The sequence below is a fragment of the Dermacentor andersoni genome, chromosome 5, assembly GCF_023375885.2.
Source record: "Dermacentor andersoni chromosome 5, qqDerAnde1_hic_scaffold, whole genome shotgun sequence".
NCBI classification, from domain to species: Eukaryota; Metazoa; Arthropoda; class Arachnida; order Ixodida; family Ixodidae; genus Dermacentor; species Dermacentor andersoni.
This window is the reverse complement of record NC_092818.1, coordinates 70,000,449-70,017,975: the sequence shown is the minus strand read 5'-3', so window position 1 is coordinate 70,017,975 and position 17,527 is coordinate 70,000,449.

Genomic DNA, 17,527 nt, shown 5'->3' with positions numbered 1-17,527 from the left:
TGGCCACAATTAGTACATGACCGGGGCAGTTGGAGGAGTATGTGAGAGGCCTTTGCCCTGCAGTGGGCGTAACCAGGCTGATGATGATGATGATGATGATGATGAAATTTCGTCCGTATTTGTATTGTCGGTCATTCACCGTCGTTAGCGATCACCATTCCCTCTGCTGGCTCACTAGTTTGAAAGATCCTTCCGGCCGGCTCGCCCGCTGGAGTCTTCGACTCCAAGAGTTCGACTTAATTGTTGCATACAAGTCGGGAAAACGGCATGCAGACGCCGACTGCCTTTCTCGGTCTCCTGTTGAGCCGGCAGCACAGGACGATGACGACATGGTTTTTCTGGGACTCGTGGACACTGCTGATCTTTCACGCCAGCAAAGCAATGACACTGAATGCTGCAGCTTATTGATTATCTGGAAGGACGAGCCAACAGCGTGCCGAGGCTCTTTGCAAGAGGGCTCGCATCGTACTGCTTGCGTCGCAACGTCCTCTACAAGAACTACTCGCCTAGCGGTAGCAACGATTTACTCGTTGTTCCATCATCGCTTCGACGTGAAATCTTACACGCCTGCCACAACGAGCCGACTGCTGGCTGTGTCCCATTACTACTGGCCGAGGCTTACTGCGGTCGTTAAACGTTACGTTCAGACATGTCTGGATTGCCAACGTCGCAAACTGCCATCCGCCAAGCCAGCCGACCTACTGCGCCCTTTTGACGCATCGGCCACACCATTTGCACAAGTAGGCATGGACTTTCTGGGCGCTTTCTCAACGTCTACTACTGGCAATAGGTGGATAATCGTCGCCATGGATTATCTCACTTGATATGCCGAGACAATTGCTCTGTAACGGGCAACAGCAGATGAAGCGGCACAATTTTTGCTGGAATCCATTGTTTTAAGGCATGGCGCTCCCGCAGTAGTCGTCACGGACAGAGGTACTGCGTTCATGGCCAGGTTTTTAGATATTGTTCTACGTCTAAGAGGTTATCGTTCTACGTCTACGCCCACCTGAAATAAACGGCGTATCACCCTCAAACAAACGGACTGACAGAACGACTCAATAGGACACTGGCTGATATGATAAGCATGTACGTAGACGTAGAGCATAAGAACTGGGACGGAGGTTTTACCTTATCTCACCTTCGCGTACAATATGGCTCGTCAAGAGACCACTCGCAAGACACCCTTCAGTCTTGTATACGGCGGTGAGGTTACAACATTAAACGCAATGCTCCCTCATAAATTTGACGACAACGAGACGGGTTCTGAAGAGATAACACACCAAGCAAAGGCAGCTAGGCAGCTTGCCCGTCTGCGAATCCACGAACAACAGGACTGTGACGCCAGACGCTACAATCTTCGGCACAGAGCCGTAACATACAACATTGGCGACAAACTGTGGGTCTGGACACGTATTCGACAGCGTGGGTTCTCTGAAAAGCTCCTGCGTAAATACTTCGGGCCCTACATAGTTCTCCGACGCCTTAGTGACGTCAACTACGAAGTCGTTCCAGACAGCTCTCACTGTTCAAAGCGCCGACGGCATTTACCCGAGGTCGTTCACGTGCTTCCTATGAAGCCGTACTATGACGGCTGACAAGAATGCGCAGTTGCTTACCGCTGCTTTCCAAGCCTCTATCATCGGGACGATCATCTTTTCTAAAGGGGGAGCACTTCCCTTAAGAAACAAGGTTCTATGTTACGACGCCTGTACTTCATGTGACGAAACTGCAGAAGAAACCATTTCGAGGAGATCACACGTCTGCGACAATCTGCATTGTACCTAAAGAGCTAAAATGAAAACAAAAATTAGGACCAAACGACAAGCCGGACTCCTGTTTAAAATCGAGGCAGTACGCGATTACGCGTCATTACATCCTTTTCACTTTTTTTGCAGCATAAGGTCTCGTTGACGGCGCCCACCGAAGAAGCATTATCGGGCTCCGGTTCCACGCATGACGCCTTGCTTTCTCCTTATCTTCAGTCTCCACAGACATCGGTATACGTAATCACGAAATTGACACAAATTTGCAGCCTTGCCAAGGAAACTGGGAGTAAAGAGAATAGTCCCAGTAATTTAGTAAGCGAGGATCGAGCGAGAGCGGCAATTCTCGTCCTTCAAGCACTCAACTCTCAAGTAAAAAATGACAATCAATGTGGCATTTTCTTTTTTGACAATTCGCAGAGCGTCGGCCTTAAGTAGTACATTTTACTCTATTACAATCATAATCGCGCATCTCGCACTCGAGGTATGTCGCAACGTCTAATCCTGCTCCTCGTACAACTTCTTCTCCCTGCATCGGCTTCTATTCTTTTTTTTTTTTACGAGTGCCCATCTCGCTTCCAAGTTGAGTAAATGGAATGCCGCCAGGCACAGAGACACTGTATCTGCGAGGCAGCGTCGGCTATTGCAATCTTAGCCTAGGCCAGAGCGACGCAATCAATGGCTCTTTTTGTCGAAATGGTTTCGAACTTGTTTGATTACTATACAGCGACCCCAGCAGTGGCGCCAGTGTCAGAGAGAGAGAGAGAGAGAGGGAGAGAGAGAGAGATAGAGCGCTCAAAGAGAGAAAGAAGGAACAGTCGATACACTGGTCTTACAAAAAGAGTCTGGAGATGCTGAAAAGCGGGAGTTGCACATTCGGATGCCGGTATGGACAGCGATGACAAAAAAAAAGTTGGGCGATATTCTGGCGACTATTGTAATGAGTTTCTATCGCTGCTAAAAGCGCATAAACTCTAGAGACTGCTTCATTTCTATGCCAGGCGTCTTTCGTCGCAGTCGTAGTGGTAGCTTTAGGGAAAGACAGTATGAGTTCATTTGAACACGCCACAGTGGAATACAGCATATCGGCAAGCTGCCCACTTTTCGACAGACGATCCGTGTTGTCGCTTGCGTACGCTGCGGCGATTTTCTTAAACTCAGCGCGGCGCGGAGTCAGTGGTTTGCATTGAGTTACGGGACTGGGCAGGTTTTTTTTCGTGGGAGTACTTGGAAGGGCGAGGGGGTGGGTGGGTTATTTGGCGCTAGGGAAAAGGAGCGCTCGCGCATCTCAGCTGGTGCGCGTGCCAAGCAAGGAAAAACGGAAGCTTATGCAAAAAAAAAAAGAAAGAAATCAGCTTTACCCAAAGGCCAAGCATTGGAAGCGATAGCATGCTTCAGCGTTGCACAGAAGGCGTCTCAGGAGGAAGGCATGATGAGCGTGCCACTAGCGTAGCAGGGGTCGCCCCTCGATGGCGCACGAGATGAGATTAAGGGAAAACAAACGGACGCTGCTCAGAGCCGCCGGTTCTCGGCGTATTACAGTTTGACCTTGTCTGAGGTGGATGTTCTGATTTAGGGAACCAGTCATTTCCTGTGTTTGTACCGGGCATAGTAGAGCTATCGCTGTAAAAAAAAAATATTCATGAGCCTTTCTTCACTGTGAAGAAGGACGAGCAGCGAAGTGGTGTGTATTATCTCAATCGACGCATATATGTATGCATAAATATTATTATTATTATTGCGATAACGTGCGGCGCATGCGAACTGCGTCAATACTATCTAATGTGTGACGTCACACCTGTCTATAAAATGCATGCGCCTTATGAATAAAGGCGTTCTTGCTTTGTGGCCACTAGGTCATATAACTGTCGACGAGGGTGGGATAGGATATAAATATTAATAATAATAATAATAATAATAATATTATTATTATTATAACGTACCCGAGCCAACTATGATGTAACCACAACACACAACGTCCACTGGAGTTAACTGTCCATATAGGACGCAGGTGGGCGTTAACCTGAGCCTCGACGCGAGCAACGATGTGCGTTAAGCGGGCCCAGTCCAAAGGAGTGCACGAAACGAAACAGTAGATGTCCTAAGTAGATGTATTCCCTTACCACTTCCAGTGCCTCACTACCTATTGTAAACTGCTGTTCCCTTCCGAGACTGTTAAACATTACTTTAGTTTTCTGCAGATAAATTTTTAGACCCACCCTTCGGCTTTGCCTCTCCAGGTCAGTGAGCATGCATTGCAGTTGGCCCCCTGAGTTACTAAGCAAGCCAATATCATCAGCGAATCGCAAGTTACTAAGGTATTCTCCATTAACTTTTATCCCCAGTTCTTCCCAATCCAGGGCTCTGAATACCTCCTGTAAACACGCTGTGAATAGCATTGGAGAGATCGTATCTCCCTGCCTGACGCCTTTCTTTATTGGGATGTTGTTGCTTTTTTTATGGAGGACAACGGGATGGAGATCCTGCGCCACCAGCTTTATTATAACATCAGGTGCCGCCCTGGAGCAGTGCTTGTAAAAAATCCAACCTATCACCGCTTCGAAAAAAGGGACCCGCGATTTAAACAACACCAGTCAGAACATTGCCCCTACAGACAGCGATCACCAAGGGGCGTCCGCGCCCACTGCCTCACAGCGCGCTGCTTGTTTAAGCCAGCCCCTGAGCTTAAACAAACTCGACCGCACTTCTCAATGCCGGCATTTCTGGGGACAAACGAATACAACGCGCACTAAGAAACATCCTCCGTAGTGCCTAGGCAGAGTCATATATTCAAGGAGCAAAAGCCCCCAGATTTTCTCTCTCATGCCCGATGTTACTCGCGCCTGCGCACAATCGGCTGGCGATCCCTTGAATGAACGTCTCGTGCCACACCACGGCAATTGTGGAGAAGCGTTGCGCCATCTTGAGTCGAAGCAGGGCGCTGCGATCAACTCGGTGGGGCGGGAGAAGACGTAGCCGCGGATTTGGGAACACGGGCCTTGACCTAGCATCTTAAGGACGTGCAAACGCTGCTGCACATTTTGGTATCCACCGGCATGTGTGAGCGCCTCTTATCAAAACGTCCTTCTCGCTCCTTTTCTTTTTATCCTTCTCCTTTTTTGTTCCCTTGCCAACCCCTATTTCCAACTCCCCAGTGCCAGATAGCAAAGTGAAAACTCGAATGATGTTTCCTCTCTCTCTGTACCCTTACTTCCAGACTATCTGCGGAACCAAACAGCTGCAACATGTGCGTTCTGAGATTCTTCCCTGGTTAGCGCCGTTGCCTCGGTTTATTACTTTGAAGTTCTTTGGCGCTCAGGTCCACTATAGCCTTGAATAGACAGTAGCTGCTGGTTATCTACTGGCAGGTGACTTTCAAACAAACCATGGGACCTTGATTTCGTGTCACCGCTTCATACGTGCATGCAACGGTCCTGCAAGCAAGTTCTCAAAACACGACTGGAACGAGATGACGGTTCGCTTCCTTTCAAAAAACGCAAACCGGAAATTGCTTCTCTCCTTTCAGGCGCCAACTGGCACACGTCAAAGATGCACCAATGTGCGAATTGAGAAACTCGTTGTAGCTCCTTAAGAACAAAGCGGACTCTACAGTGCGAGGGTGAATTATTCCAGCATTCGAAGCGCAGGGGTGGTTAATATTGGAAATGATTTCTGCGGACATGAGCTCGGGCACACGATAATTTTTCGCCTTCACAAAACATGCATTAATGATGCTAAGGTACGCAATGGCTGCTCTGACAAAGACAAGCCTTCTTGTAGAAATCTTGGCTTCAGTCGCATTCCTTCTTCACCCATTGTTAATCAATTTGCAGGACTCATGTGACATATTCGCAGTCACTACGCTTTAAGTAAGTAAAGTTTTTGTTCTTGCCCTGTGATTTAGTTGCCCACTGATTAACTCAGATGGTATGGGATGACCACCCTGAAACTTCGTTCGTGTCGTGCTCAATGGCTGAATCAGGATGAATATGTCTGCAACTACTCAGCTTTCTTTCTGTAAAACCGCGCCTCTTTTTTCCCTTTTTGGCTTGCATTGTGATCGGGAGGATAACAATCTTGCCATATGTTGCCATGTTTTGATTCGCTTCCTTCAGGAGCGACAACGAGTTTCTCACTTCACACATTGGTGGATTTGTCACGTATACGAGTTGGCGCCTGAAAGGAGGGAAGCAAATTCCAGTCTGTTCTTTTTAAAGGAAGCGAACCGTCATCCCTTTGCAGTCTTGTTTTGAGTACTTGCTTGCAAGACCGCTGCATGCACGTACGAAGCGATGAGAGAAAATCAAGGTCGCATAGTTTGTTTGAAAGTCACCTGGCAGTAGATAACCAGCAGCTGCTGTCTGTTCAAGGCTATGGTGGATCTGAGCGCCAAGGAACTTCAAACAAGTAAAGTGAGGCAACAATGCTAAGAAGGGCAGAATATCAGAGTGCACATGCTACAGCTGTTTAGTTCGGCAGATAGACTGGAAGTAAGGCTATTTTCCGTACTAAATAACCACCAGATTGTATCTTTACCTAAAGTATTTTGCATGTAGAAGCTGCCAAAAAAATAGAACACCTATAAGAAATGACCTGACTGCAAGTTTGATTTATTCTTGCGTCGCTTTCTTTCATGAAATGAGTAAACAAGCTTAAAATGTGGAACGATACTCAGTTCCGCAGGAAAACTCTTGTGATGAGGCTTTTCACCGTCACGCTCCCCACCATTCGGAGGGCATGATTAGTGTTTGCCACACGATCAAAGTGATATCGTGTTTGAGGTTAATAAAAGAAATGCAGCCCTAGATATGTTCTTGCATTACGAAACGCAACTGCGCATTGAAATGCATTTGCATAACAACTTTATATATGTTCGTAATATTAAAACCAGAAGAAAGCAACTTTTGGTGCTTTGTGCTGCACCTGAGGGACAAAATCCACGTATAGATTATATAGGTTCAAGTACCTTAGACGGCAGAGGCTACTAGGCTTCCGTGCTTACAGACACAATCTTTTCAATGTCCTTGCTGTCCTATAAAAAAAGAAAACTAGCAGACCACAGAATTCTTCGGCGTTTAACTCAATAACTAAATTATTGTGATACCCGCCGGCTCTCGCGGTGGACACATCTTAGTTAAGGTGCAAGTTTGGGTGCTGGTAACCTTACGTGGCTGCAAGTTACCAAACAGAAGATGAATGCTGCAGACAAGACAAAAAGAAAAAAGAAAGAGCGCGATCTGTCGGCGGAATTTCATTAGTGAGAAGGGTGAGTTTTCTACATAGAGAATGTACCGTAAAAAATTGGAATATAGGCGGGACCGGAATATAGTTCGACCCTACCATACCTCCCCTCCCCCCCCCCCCCCTACCGATAGCTTTAGTTCTGAAAAAAAAAAGAAAATAAACAGACTGGTATAAAGTGCTAAAAATGACTGCTATATAAGACGAGGGTCAAACTTTGTCGTGGTTTCTCAAAAAAGAACGTCTGATTTATATTCTGTTTTTCCGGTATGACGTGCATCCGTCAGCCGATGCATGACGTGTGAGATTTATAGGCATTTACTGTCTGTTTTCTTTTTTTTTATTTTCTTCTCTGTTTACTGTCGACTATTATCCCGACAGCAATAAAAAAAAAGGACAGCGTGCCGTAGATTAGAACCAAGCCCATCCCTTCCGCTTATGCGTGTGGTTAAAAACTTGCTATAAAAGGCTCTTCTCTTAATTTGACAAGTTGTATCGCAGTGAGCAGCGTTCCTTGCACGGAATTATTTCTGAAGTGTAGCGCCCTTCCGACGCATTTCGTTTGAATAAAGGCTCATATACCAAAGCGGCACTAATATGACAATAGAAAATTAAGGTATGTGCCAAATACTTTAGAATGGCGATCCCGTTTACATTATTTTTAGCCCTGACGAGCTGCATTGTGATACTCATTACTTGTCATTAGGACGTACTAAAGCTCCACCAATTGTAATTGGCAATGTTGTGCTGATTCACGTACTGAAGGTATCGACATGGTCGATCCAAATAGGTCGCGAAGCTTCGGGCGAAAGGCGGTTCAGTACAAATTGTCACAGACATCAGCAAGGGTGGTTATGGGAGCAGCGATTGAAGCGCGACTATGTTTGCAGGGAACAATCAATGGGAAAGAAAAGAGCGTTTTTTGATTCAAGCTAGATACAGTTAGATTCGTTCCACGAAAATAAAATTCCTGGTCAACTTTACATATTCGTGACGAGTTAAGGAAATACAAGTTTATTTAATTTTGATATTATTAACAAATTTATTTTCAGCGCCCTTCATTACAGGGGGCGTTGACGCCGTTATCGCTCGCAATGCAGTGCACCTCTTGAAATGTGCGGAAAGAATGTTCATGTAATGTTCGTAATGTTCACCTGTTGAAGGTGAACATTACGAGCTTTCCGCATTGAAAGCTCGAAACGCCCATCAAATCGAATGGCGGGGCAGTTGAATATGTAGCTCTAAAGACAGGATAACAAAACAAATTTCGCGCTTTCGAAAACAAAATGACGTCACTTCTGTTTTTAACGGATATGGCGTCACATTACTTTTTCTTTCGCCGAAGTGTTCCCTCCACATACAGATGGCGCTAAGCCCCATGAACCGCCGATGAACCGCCATGTTTTGAACGTATGGGCTCCTATGGAAGCTTCGCTACCAGGTATAATTACCTTAGTATCGACGTTATGCGAAGCATGTTGCAGGTACTTGCCTCTCCAGCATTGTTACGGCTTCCGCAAAACTTTAGCAGGTGGACCAACGCGTTTCTATAAATTGCGTGATGTGTGGGTGATGCGAGCCAGCGTGAGGCTGGTGACAGCAGCAACACGGCGACTTATTTAAATAACTGCACGACCAAATATCAACACGACAATGTTAAATATCGCAAGTGTGGTACCTGCAAGAATTATTGTAGTTTCAGCGTTCATATTGAGCGGTTTAGGAAATTCGGAACGCAGAATTGGTCACCGTAATTCGTTTTGAAACGAGGAACGTGCGAGTTATTGTGATTTTTCTGGTTCCGATTTTTCCTGCCTCATTTGATTGGATAGACAGGTAAAGTTAGAGCTATTGCTCAGCATTATGCCCTCGCTTAATCAGCGAACTAGTAAAATATGACGATGTTGAACACCGTGATTTAATTTCACTCAATATAACAGAGAAGCGGTGTGAGCGCAAAAATGCAATTAGCGATCATACGGGCGGCCTTTTATTCGCTAACTGCGTAATGTGTCAATATTTGTATTTTAGTGGTGCTCCACACGAGATGTACTCGTATGTAATGGACTTTGACTAAATTAGGGCATTATGAATAAGTGCCTTGATCTGTATTGATAAGAAATAATGTAACTTCGTCAACGCATCTATCACTCTAGAAAGTTTAGCAACGTAACTGATATGAACGTCCCATGGTATATTTTCTTAAAATCCGAAACCTAGGCTTTTTTTTTTATAGCTCTTACTTTTTGGACATGTCGATACTTATGAGTGGCGGTGCCTATTTCTTTCCACGTCAAACGAGTGCAGCGAGTAAGACGTGCAGACAGAACCCCAACTCCACTGTGTGAGTGGCTCTGAATAGTGAATGGCTCCGCTGGTGGATGACCATGCATAGCTGTACATATGGTGATAAATGTGTTGGTTTTAAATGTGTTCATTGAAAATAAAAGACACATGCCAGAAGGAATTTCACCTCTTCACAATATTTTTGTTGTTTTGTTATATTGCATACTCAATGCTCTTTATAATGTTTTACCTTCATTTGTTCGAATTTTTTAGATTTATTATTTGGTCACCAAGGTGCCTATCGCTTTATGATCGCGATGATATACGGCCGGTAGCTCTGTGGCGACGCTGGAAATGTTCATGGCCAATGTGAGCTCTATAGACGACCGATGGCACGCCGTGGGCACACTGATGTTTGTGTAACATAGAATGCCGAACGTTTCCAAAAGAAGCGCGAATAACCACTTCCCGTTTCGCTCAGACAGGCCTATGTTTACATCACCGACAATTACGATGGGAGTGGAGTCGGTAGGGGTGATCCAAGTAAAGGTGCATACACTTGGCGTTTACGGCCCGACATGCCTCGATATTTCGTACCGCCAGCCGTCGCGGCGCACGTTCCCACTTCTGTTCACGACGGTGTTCTTCGCACGCACGCTGTTCTTCCGCACTCCTCACCGCACGCGGCCTACACATTGCACGGGTGGAACTGAGATAAGGTTACATGGTTTGCCTATGGAGCCTATCACGTCAAAGCGTCATCCATACATTGTGTCTAACAGGGTCTATTCCGGTTTTACGTTTTTTATTACGATGTTTTTTATCACAATATCTTTTGACACTTCTCGCGAATAAACGCAGCTGGGGTATACCGAACGATACGCTTTTGCTTTGTGCTTTAGCTATTTTAGCTCTGGGATGGCCGCCATCTTTTTCGCCTACGCACACGAAGCGACAAAACGTAGCGCATAACAGCTCCGATGTAAAATAATACAGCGTGTTTCCTCTGCTCGACTGCCTTGCTTAAAAGTCAGACAGACAAAGAACATACGCTTGTTCTACTGTGTATTAAAGGTAAACGAAGTAAAGAACGAATCTCGCTGTCTGCATTAACAGTACGAACATTTCGTCTCCTCTAACAGATAGCAATGCACCCCATCGTACCACCTTGCTAGCTACGCACAACCTATAGCGACATTTCATTCACGGTGGTGTAGAATATGACACTTCTTAGAGAAATTGAGAGTAATTTTTGTTTCGGCTGAGTGCAAACTACTCAGGTTAATAGCTCAACACTGATGACTCTAAACACCGCAGGTTGTTTGATGCGCTGGATAACGCTATCCTGTCTTGCACGAATGATGAGCAAAGAATATAACGTAACTGTAGAAAAAGGCAATGAATCGTAGCATTTTACAGCGGAGCTGTTAAACGCTAGGTTCTGGCGGTTTGTGTGCATAGACAATAAAAGACGGCAGCCACCCAAGAGCAAAAACAGACAAAGCGTTAAACAAAAGCGTATCGCCATGTATTCCCGAGCTGCGTTTATTCGCAAGAAGTGTCAAAACGTATTGTGATAAAGAAATATGGCAATTAGAAAGTAAAACCAAAATACACACTCTTGTGTATGCGGTTCGACATCACGTGCTCTGTAGGCAAACCACGTAATCTTTTCTCAGTTGCCCCCCACCCGTGCAATGGGTAGGCTGCGTGCGGTGAGGGCTGCAGAATAACAGCTCACCTACGAAGAAAACCGCCGTGAACAGAAAAGGGAATACTTGCGGCGACGGCGGATGGCACGTAATATGGACGAAGATCGCGCCGCATACGCCAAGCGTATGCACCTCTGGATCACCCCGACCGGCTCCACTCTCTTCGTAATTGTCGATGATTTAAACATAGACGTGTCCCGACCTGACTGAAAGTGGCTCGTGGTGTTTCTCTTGGCATGGTTCGACATTCTATGTTACACAAACATCCGTGTGCCCACGAGACGTCATCGGTCGTGCATAGACCTCACATTGGTCAAGAACCTTTCTAGTGTCGCTACAGAGCCACTCGCCGTATCTCATAGCGATCATAAAGCGATAGTCACCTTCGTGACCAAATAATAAATAAAAAAGCAAACAAAATAAGGTTAAAAATTTAAAAGAAGAAGCATTTAGTGTGCAATTTAACAAAGCAACAAAAAATCGTGGAAAAAATATTCGTTGTGGTAAGTGCGGTTTGTTTTCAACCAACATAGTTATTATCAACTTATTTATGACCGTATGTACAGCTCCGCTGGCCATCCACCTTCGCAGAGTAGAATTGCTCTGAATTTTTTAGATAACATTGAACAGTCATCCTAATAATAGTGGTAATGATCGCCACAATGTTCTCTGTAAGCCAATGGCTTTAGCTTTTCCAATGATGCCACCGCAACTTGAGGATTGTTTTTCGAAATTGAGGAACCGCCTTTCGGTATATATTATGAATGTTTATCTGACATATTGAACTGTCAGGTTTCATTGCCTATACTGAAGGTAAGGCCCGCATCCAAAGTGTTACAGTCACTTGAATAAATTAAAAAAGTGGCTTGCTTGGCTGCGCAATAGAGCTGGATGTTCCTACGTGATGATAAGAATTATGTATGAATTGACACATAGAGATAAGTGCAACATTGGAGATCTAATCGTCACTCCAAATAGACATCGCTCTCCGAAATCTCCATAAATAGATGTCTAAAAATAAAATTTTGTATGCTTGGACGCGATGTACATGTGCGTGCATTGTAGCTTGCAAGGCGATAGCGAAATTTTCTATAGACTCTTAGATTGCCCTAGCGGGGTATTTAGTAGTTCCAGAAACCTCAGCACCGGAAACATCGTGCATATATTTTAAGCATCATCCGAGGAGACCACTATTACCGACAAAACAGATGACACCTCTGCACACGAATTTCGAGTCGGTGATTTCACATTTGTGAAGAAACGATATAAAACGTAAAGACCAGCACGTGTTACCCTTAGTGCAGAAGCTTGCATCGCGGCGGCAGAAGACATACGGAAAAGGTAAAGCGCGATACAACGCAAGCGTTTAACAAGTAACATAAGTATGCACGTAAGACAACATGCAGGGCCGATCAGATCGTGCAAGTTGCTTTTCGGAGCGAAGCTTTCTTTGCCTCTTCCTTCAACGTTCCTGCTGGTGCTGGTGCTGCGGTCAAGCACGCCGCGTCGAGGGGTGGTTGAGATTGTGTATAACGTATGAGAAAGGCGTGCGGGAGAGTGGTCTACAAGACACGTCCAGCCAGGGATCGCTCGGCATCGCCACAGTGCTCTCTGCAGCTCGCGGGCCGTCGACACAATGCCCTCCGAACTGCTGTATCGCACGCGAGGTCCTTGCAAAAGCATTGCAGAAGCTGCAGAGCTTAGCTTTATAGTCACGCGATGCAGTCCAGAGAAAATATACATATAATGGTAGAGTGCAATAGAAAGAGGATAAAGACAATATACAAACACCGAAACAGGTGAGTAACAACGTTGCCGCTCTTCACTCGTGGAAGCCTGTATACATGGCAGGATGGCCAGAGGGGCCAAAGGCGCCGTCAGAAAGCATAGAAAGTTTGGGATTTCCTAATAAATTAAAGGCTACTACTGCTAGGTATGGGTAAAGTAGCGGATCAAGTGGGTAAATTTAAATTCAAGGTATGGCATGGCCCGATACTGCTGCTTATGAAAAAAGAAATGGAAGGCGACCCGAATCTTTGAGTTAGGTTTCTCTTAGGGACACTGGCGCCTCGGCTTTGGGGTTGTTTAGGGAAAATTTAGGCGGACGCAACGCACGAACCAAACTCGGAGGCAACTCTTTTCCGTTAATCGGTAAATATGATGCGACCTTCTGGTGTGTGACGTCATTATTAACGTCATTGTTTACGTTTTCTAGTTCCCAGTTTTCAAGAATTTGGCGACAGTCCTGCTCACGTGGCGGGTCTCTAAAGTATATCATTTTGTGCTTTGGTGTGCGGTAATCAGCGATTTCTAATTAATTAAAATTATTCCAGACACTTCAGTAACACAACTTGCAACTAAAATTATGCGCTGATATCATATCTATAACGTAACCGATGAATTTTGTGGCATGTTCTCGTTTTTCAATTTCTTTCTGATTTTTATTTCATTTCGTCCCCGGTCGTTTTAGGAGGCGAACCGGAAGTGCTACACAGGAAACAAGGGTGTCACTCGATGCTCGTGACACCAATAAACGCCACGCAAGCTTGCCTACGCACACAATGGACGCGGGACGCATATACACAAATCCGCATTAAAGTACCGCAGAGCCGACCCAATACCACGTAGCCAAACCAGCACCAAAGCCACAATGCGATGTGCCGAGTTAGGCAAAAACAATGCTACACTGCTCGCAGGTCCACAAACAATGGAACGAAACTTCTCCAGGTCGCAAACACGTCTCCCTGTGTTCGCTGTACTACGTTGACAAACGCAAGTGGTGCAAGCGTAAGGTAACATTTAACATCACCTTACGACGGTCGTACGCCTTCAACATCACTGCCAAATATCGTCAATCAACGCAAATGGCGCACAAATATTCGCTCACATCGATTCCCGCAGTGCGCGGTATCTGTATTTTTTATGTCCAATGAAGAGATACATTTCTTACCCACGCTTGCCTAAATATGCCGCGTGTTTTCTTGAAGGCCCCCTGGTCGAACTATCTAGCGCCGACTCTCTCAACTTTGTTCACTTATTAAACAGCCTTGCAAATGAGCTGAGGCTGGAAACGCGAGACAGGTTTTAGCAAAAGCGTCCTACTTATCGGCACAACGAATCAAGATCGTGCCATGTTTCTGCAGAGCTTACGGAGGAGCTGGCAACTCTACACCGAGTGGTTCACCCCTACGAAGGCACACATTACAGAAAAAAAGAAAATAAGGAAGGAAATAAAAAATATGAAACAGAACAAACCGCACTGATGCGGCTTGAGAAATTAGTGCACAATGCGTACTTGTGTGCTTCTATTCTCACTGTGTATACTAGGAGATTGCGAACTGAACTCCAAAGGTCTCCTGATACTACGTTGCGATTGCTTGTAGCTGGTTTTAAGTGAGCTGACTTCGCGCTCTGTGACCTCTTTAGCTCGCGGGGCTCGGCATTGTTCTTTTCTTTACTATTTTTAAATTAGGCGCGGAAGAACTTCGGCGATGTTGAGAGTGGCGTCTCGAACCGGTCACAACTAGGGAGGATGGCATGGGCAGCCATCTTGTATAGTATCTTTTGGGTTTTGGAGGTAAGAGGCGGCACGAACGAACGCTCATCACAGTGGATCTTATTCCCTGCATGGTGTACTTAACGTATCACTAAAAACGTGGCACTATCACGTAAAAGATACAGTAGAAATAATACTGTAACTTCGTGCGCCTTAGCGGAGATGCCCCCGAGACAAGTACCTCGCAATTGCAAATAGTAAAAGCAAGCTACTAAATCATGTGACGCCAATGTTAAGGGTGAGCTATATATTTTTATCAAGCAATCTTGCACACTAGTAGAAAATACCAACAAATCTTAGTTACACAGCTCTGTATAGGGACGATGACGTTAGACCTAAATGTCTTAGGTAATAAATGTAATGGATATTGAAGTAAATATAGCGAGAGCGATGATGTGAAGAAACTGAGACTTGTATGTATGTATGTATGTATGTATGTATGTATGTATGTATGTATGTATGTATGTATGTATGTATGTATGTATGTATGTATGTATGTATGTATGTATGTATGTATGTATGTATGTATGTATGTATGTATGTACCTTAACGCTTTTTCCAACCCCCCAAAATAACTCATACATGTTCTCATAAAAAGTTTTGTCACTGCAGGTTTGCCTAAAAGGCCAGTTAGCAAGAAGTGACTGGGCGTTGTGGCATTTAAATGGTCTCTCAGGTTTTGCCTATATTGTATATTTGTGGATCGGTCCTGCGAAAGTTGGGATTCTTAAAACGGTAATTTACGTGCGTCAATTCTCAACTAAGACTGAATGCATACTTCGCAATCAGGTGGCCTAGTCTGGAGTACGCGGGTGTAATTTGGGACCCTTACCCAGAATACTTCATAGATTAAGTACAGAGGGTACACCGTCTTGTTTGTAGGTTCGTTCTTATCGCTGGCTACAACAGAGTACAATCACTTACTTCCTTATTTCATATAGAAAACACTCCGCACTTGCTACGCGAAGGAATGCCGGATAGATTAAGATTTCCGGACGAGTTGTAGGCGAAAGGCCTAAACGTTCACAAAAAACCTTTATTTGCGACTTTCCCTGCCCCCTCCCTTCCCGGCATCCCAGCCACCCCCGCATCAACACAAATAAACGATAAATATGTACTTCGGTTCCACTGATGTAGATTTGATGTTTTTAAACCGTAATTCTTTCTAGTTGAAAACAATTTTTGATTTCAACAAAGCTAATTCTGAGCCGTTCGCAACTTATGATTCTGCTGGCTTTTTTGAACAATATTTGGCTGTGTTGTGTGACTGTTTTTTTTTTTTTTTTTTACTGTATTGTACATGCGCGACTTTCTAACAAACTGCTTGTTTTTAGAAATAGTTATTTCGTGTGCAAGTAGTGCGTCGCTATTTATATTATCCACCCTGTAACAGCTTCAAAAGTGGTCATACCATGCATGAAAACATACAACTAAATACATAAATGAATAGAATATTTCGTTCTCTCACCATCGACTTTCATGTGCTTGTTCTCTCACCATCGACATGTGCTTGTTCTATAGTATTTCGGTGCTCCGTTGTGCTTTGCGCCTCCCTTACCAGGCGGGATACGCGAGGGTATAAGTCAATTAAGGTGAAATTGCTGTTGGGAGAGTTGGTGCGCACTAGCAAACACTTTTCAACCGCAAGAATGAACGATCACAGGGAGAGCACACAAGGTTCTTGCGTGCTCTCTTAGTGATCGTCTCTTCACGCACTTAAAGAAAGAAAGGAAGACATCCGATGACGAGTGTCTTTATTAAATATCTGCTAGGCTCAGATCTAGCAGTTTCAGAATCGGCTTGCAGCTTTCAAAGAGCACCCCGTCAGGTAAATGCTTCCTCGATTGTGAATTCAAGCGCTCGGGACCTTTGCGAGCGGTGAGGTTATCGCCTTGTCCCATGAACCTATCGTCACTGTGACCTCCTTGAAATGAGAATCTCTCGCACGCACGCCCGCACGCACACACACGCACACACACACACACACACACACACACACACACACACACACACACACACACACGCACGCACACACACGCGCACACACACACACACACACACACACACACACACACACACACACACACACACACACACACACACACACACACGCACACACGCACACACGCACGCACGCACGCACGCACGCACGCACACGCACACGCACGCACACACACACACACACACACACACACACACACACACGCGCGGGCGCGCGCGCACACACACGCACAAAACTAACGCGCAAGTTTGAACATGACCTGGCCCTTACGTCATTTTACTCTTTTCTGCAAATTCAAGTGCAGTCGATACACACGTGTACACTTTAGAAATATATTAACGCATCAGTGGTAAAGTTAAATAATTAGCAATCAAGTGCGGTATAATCAGCGCCGATATTATAAACGTTATTACACGCAATGGGACGACTGTAACGACTAGTTCTCGCTGAAGCAAAAAATAAAATTTAAAGGAGCAGTGCGCAAGGCCGCTCTCTTCTGAAAGCAAGCGTTGTGTTCTAAACATTTAATTGATGACCTCGGAACAGGCAAATATTGGAGAATTACAGCGAACAATATGCGCACGTGCAAGCGGTTACGACTCAAAACGATTAATGAAAGAGTTCTTGCTGCAAAGTGCGGGCAAGATATCCAGCCCGAACGAGCTTTACGCTCCTACATTTCAGACATTTATGAATTTGTTTAGCTAGGCACCAAAGAAGTATTATCAGTGTGCCTTTATTTTACTCTCAGGAGAGGGTCGTAATTATCGCTGCTCAGCGATAGCAGCACGATGTAACGAGCGTAATCATTTGCTGCTTTCGTCGTTTTCGGTTGCGTCGCTTTGTTTTGCAATATTTATTAGTGTGGGGTATGTATAGTATCTTTGTTTTAATGAGCCATGAAATGCGAGATTATTATGCTTACCGCAACTGTCAGGTTGCTTCCTTTCTACCTCGTATCCTT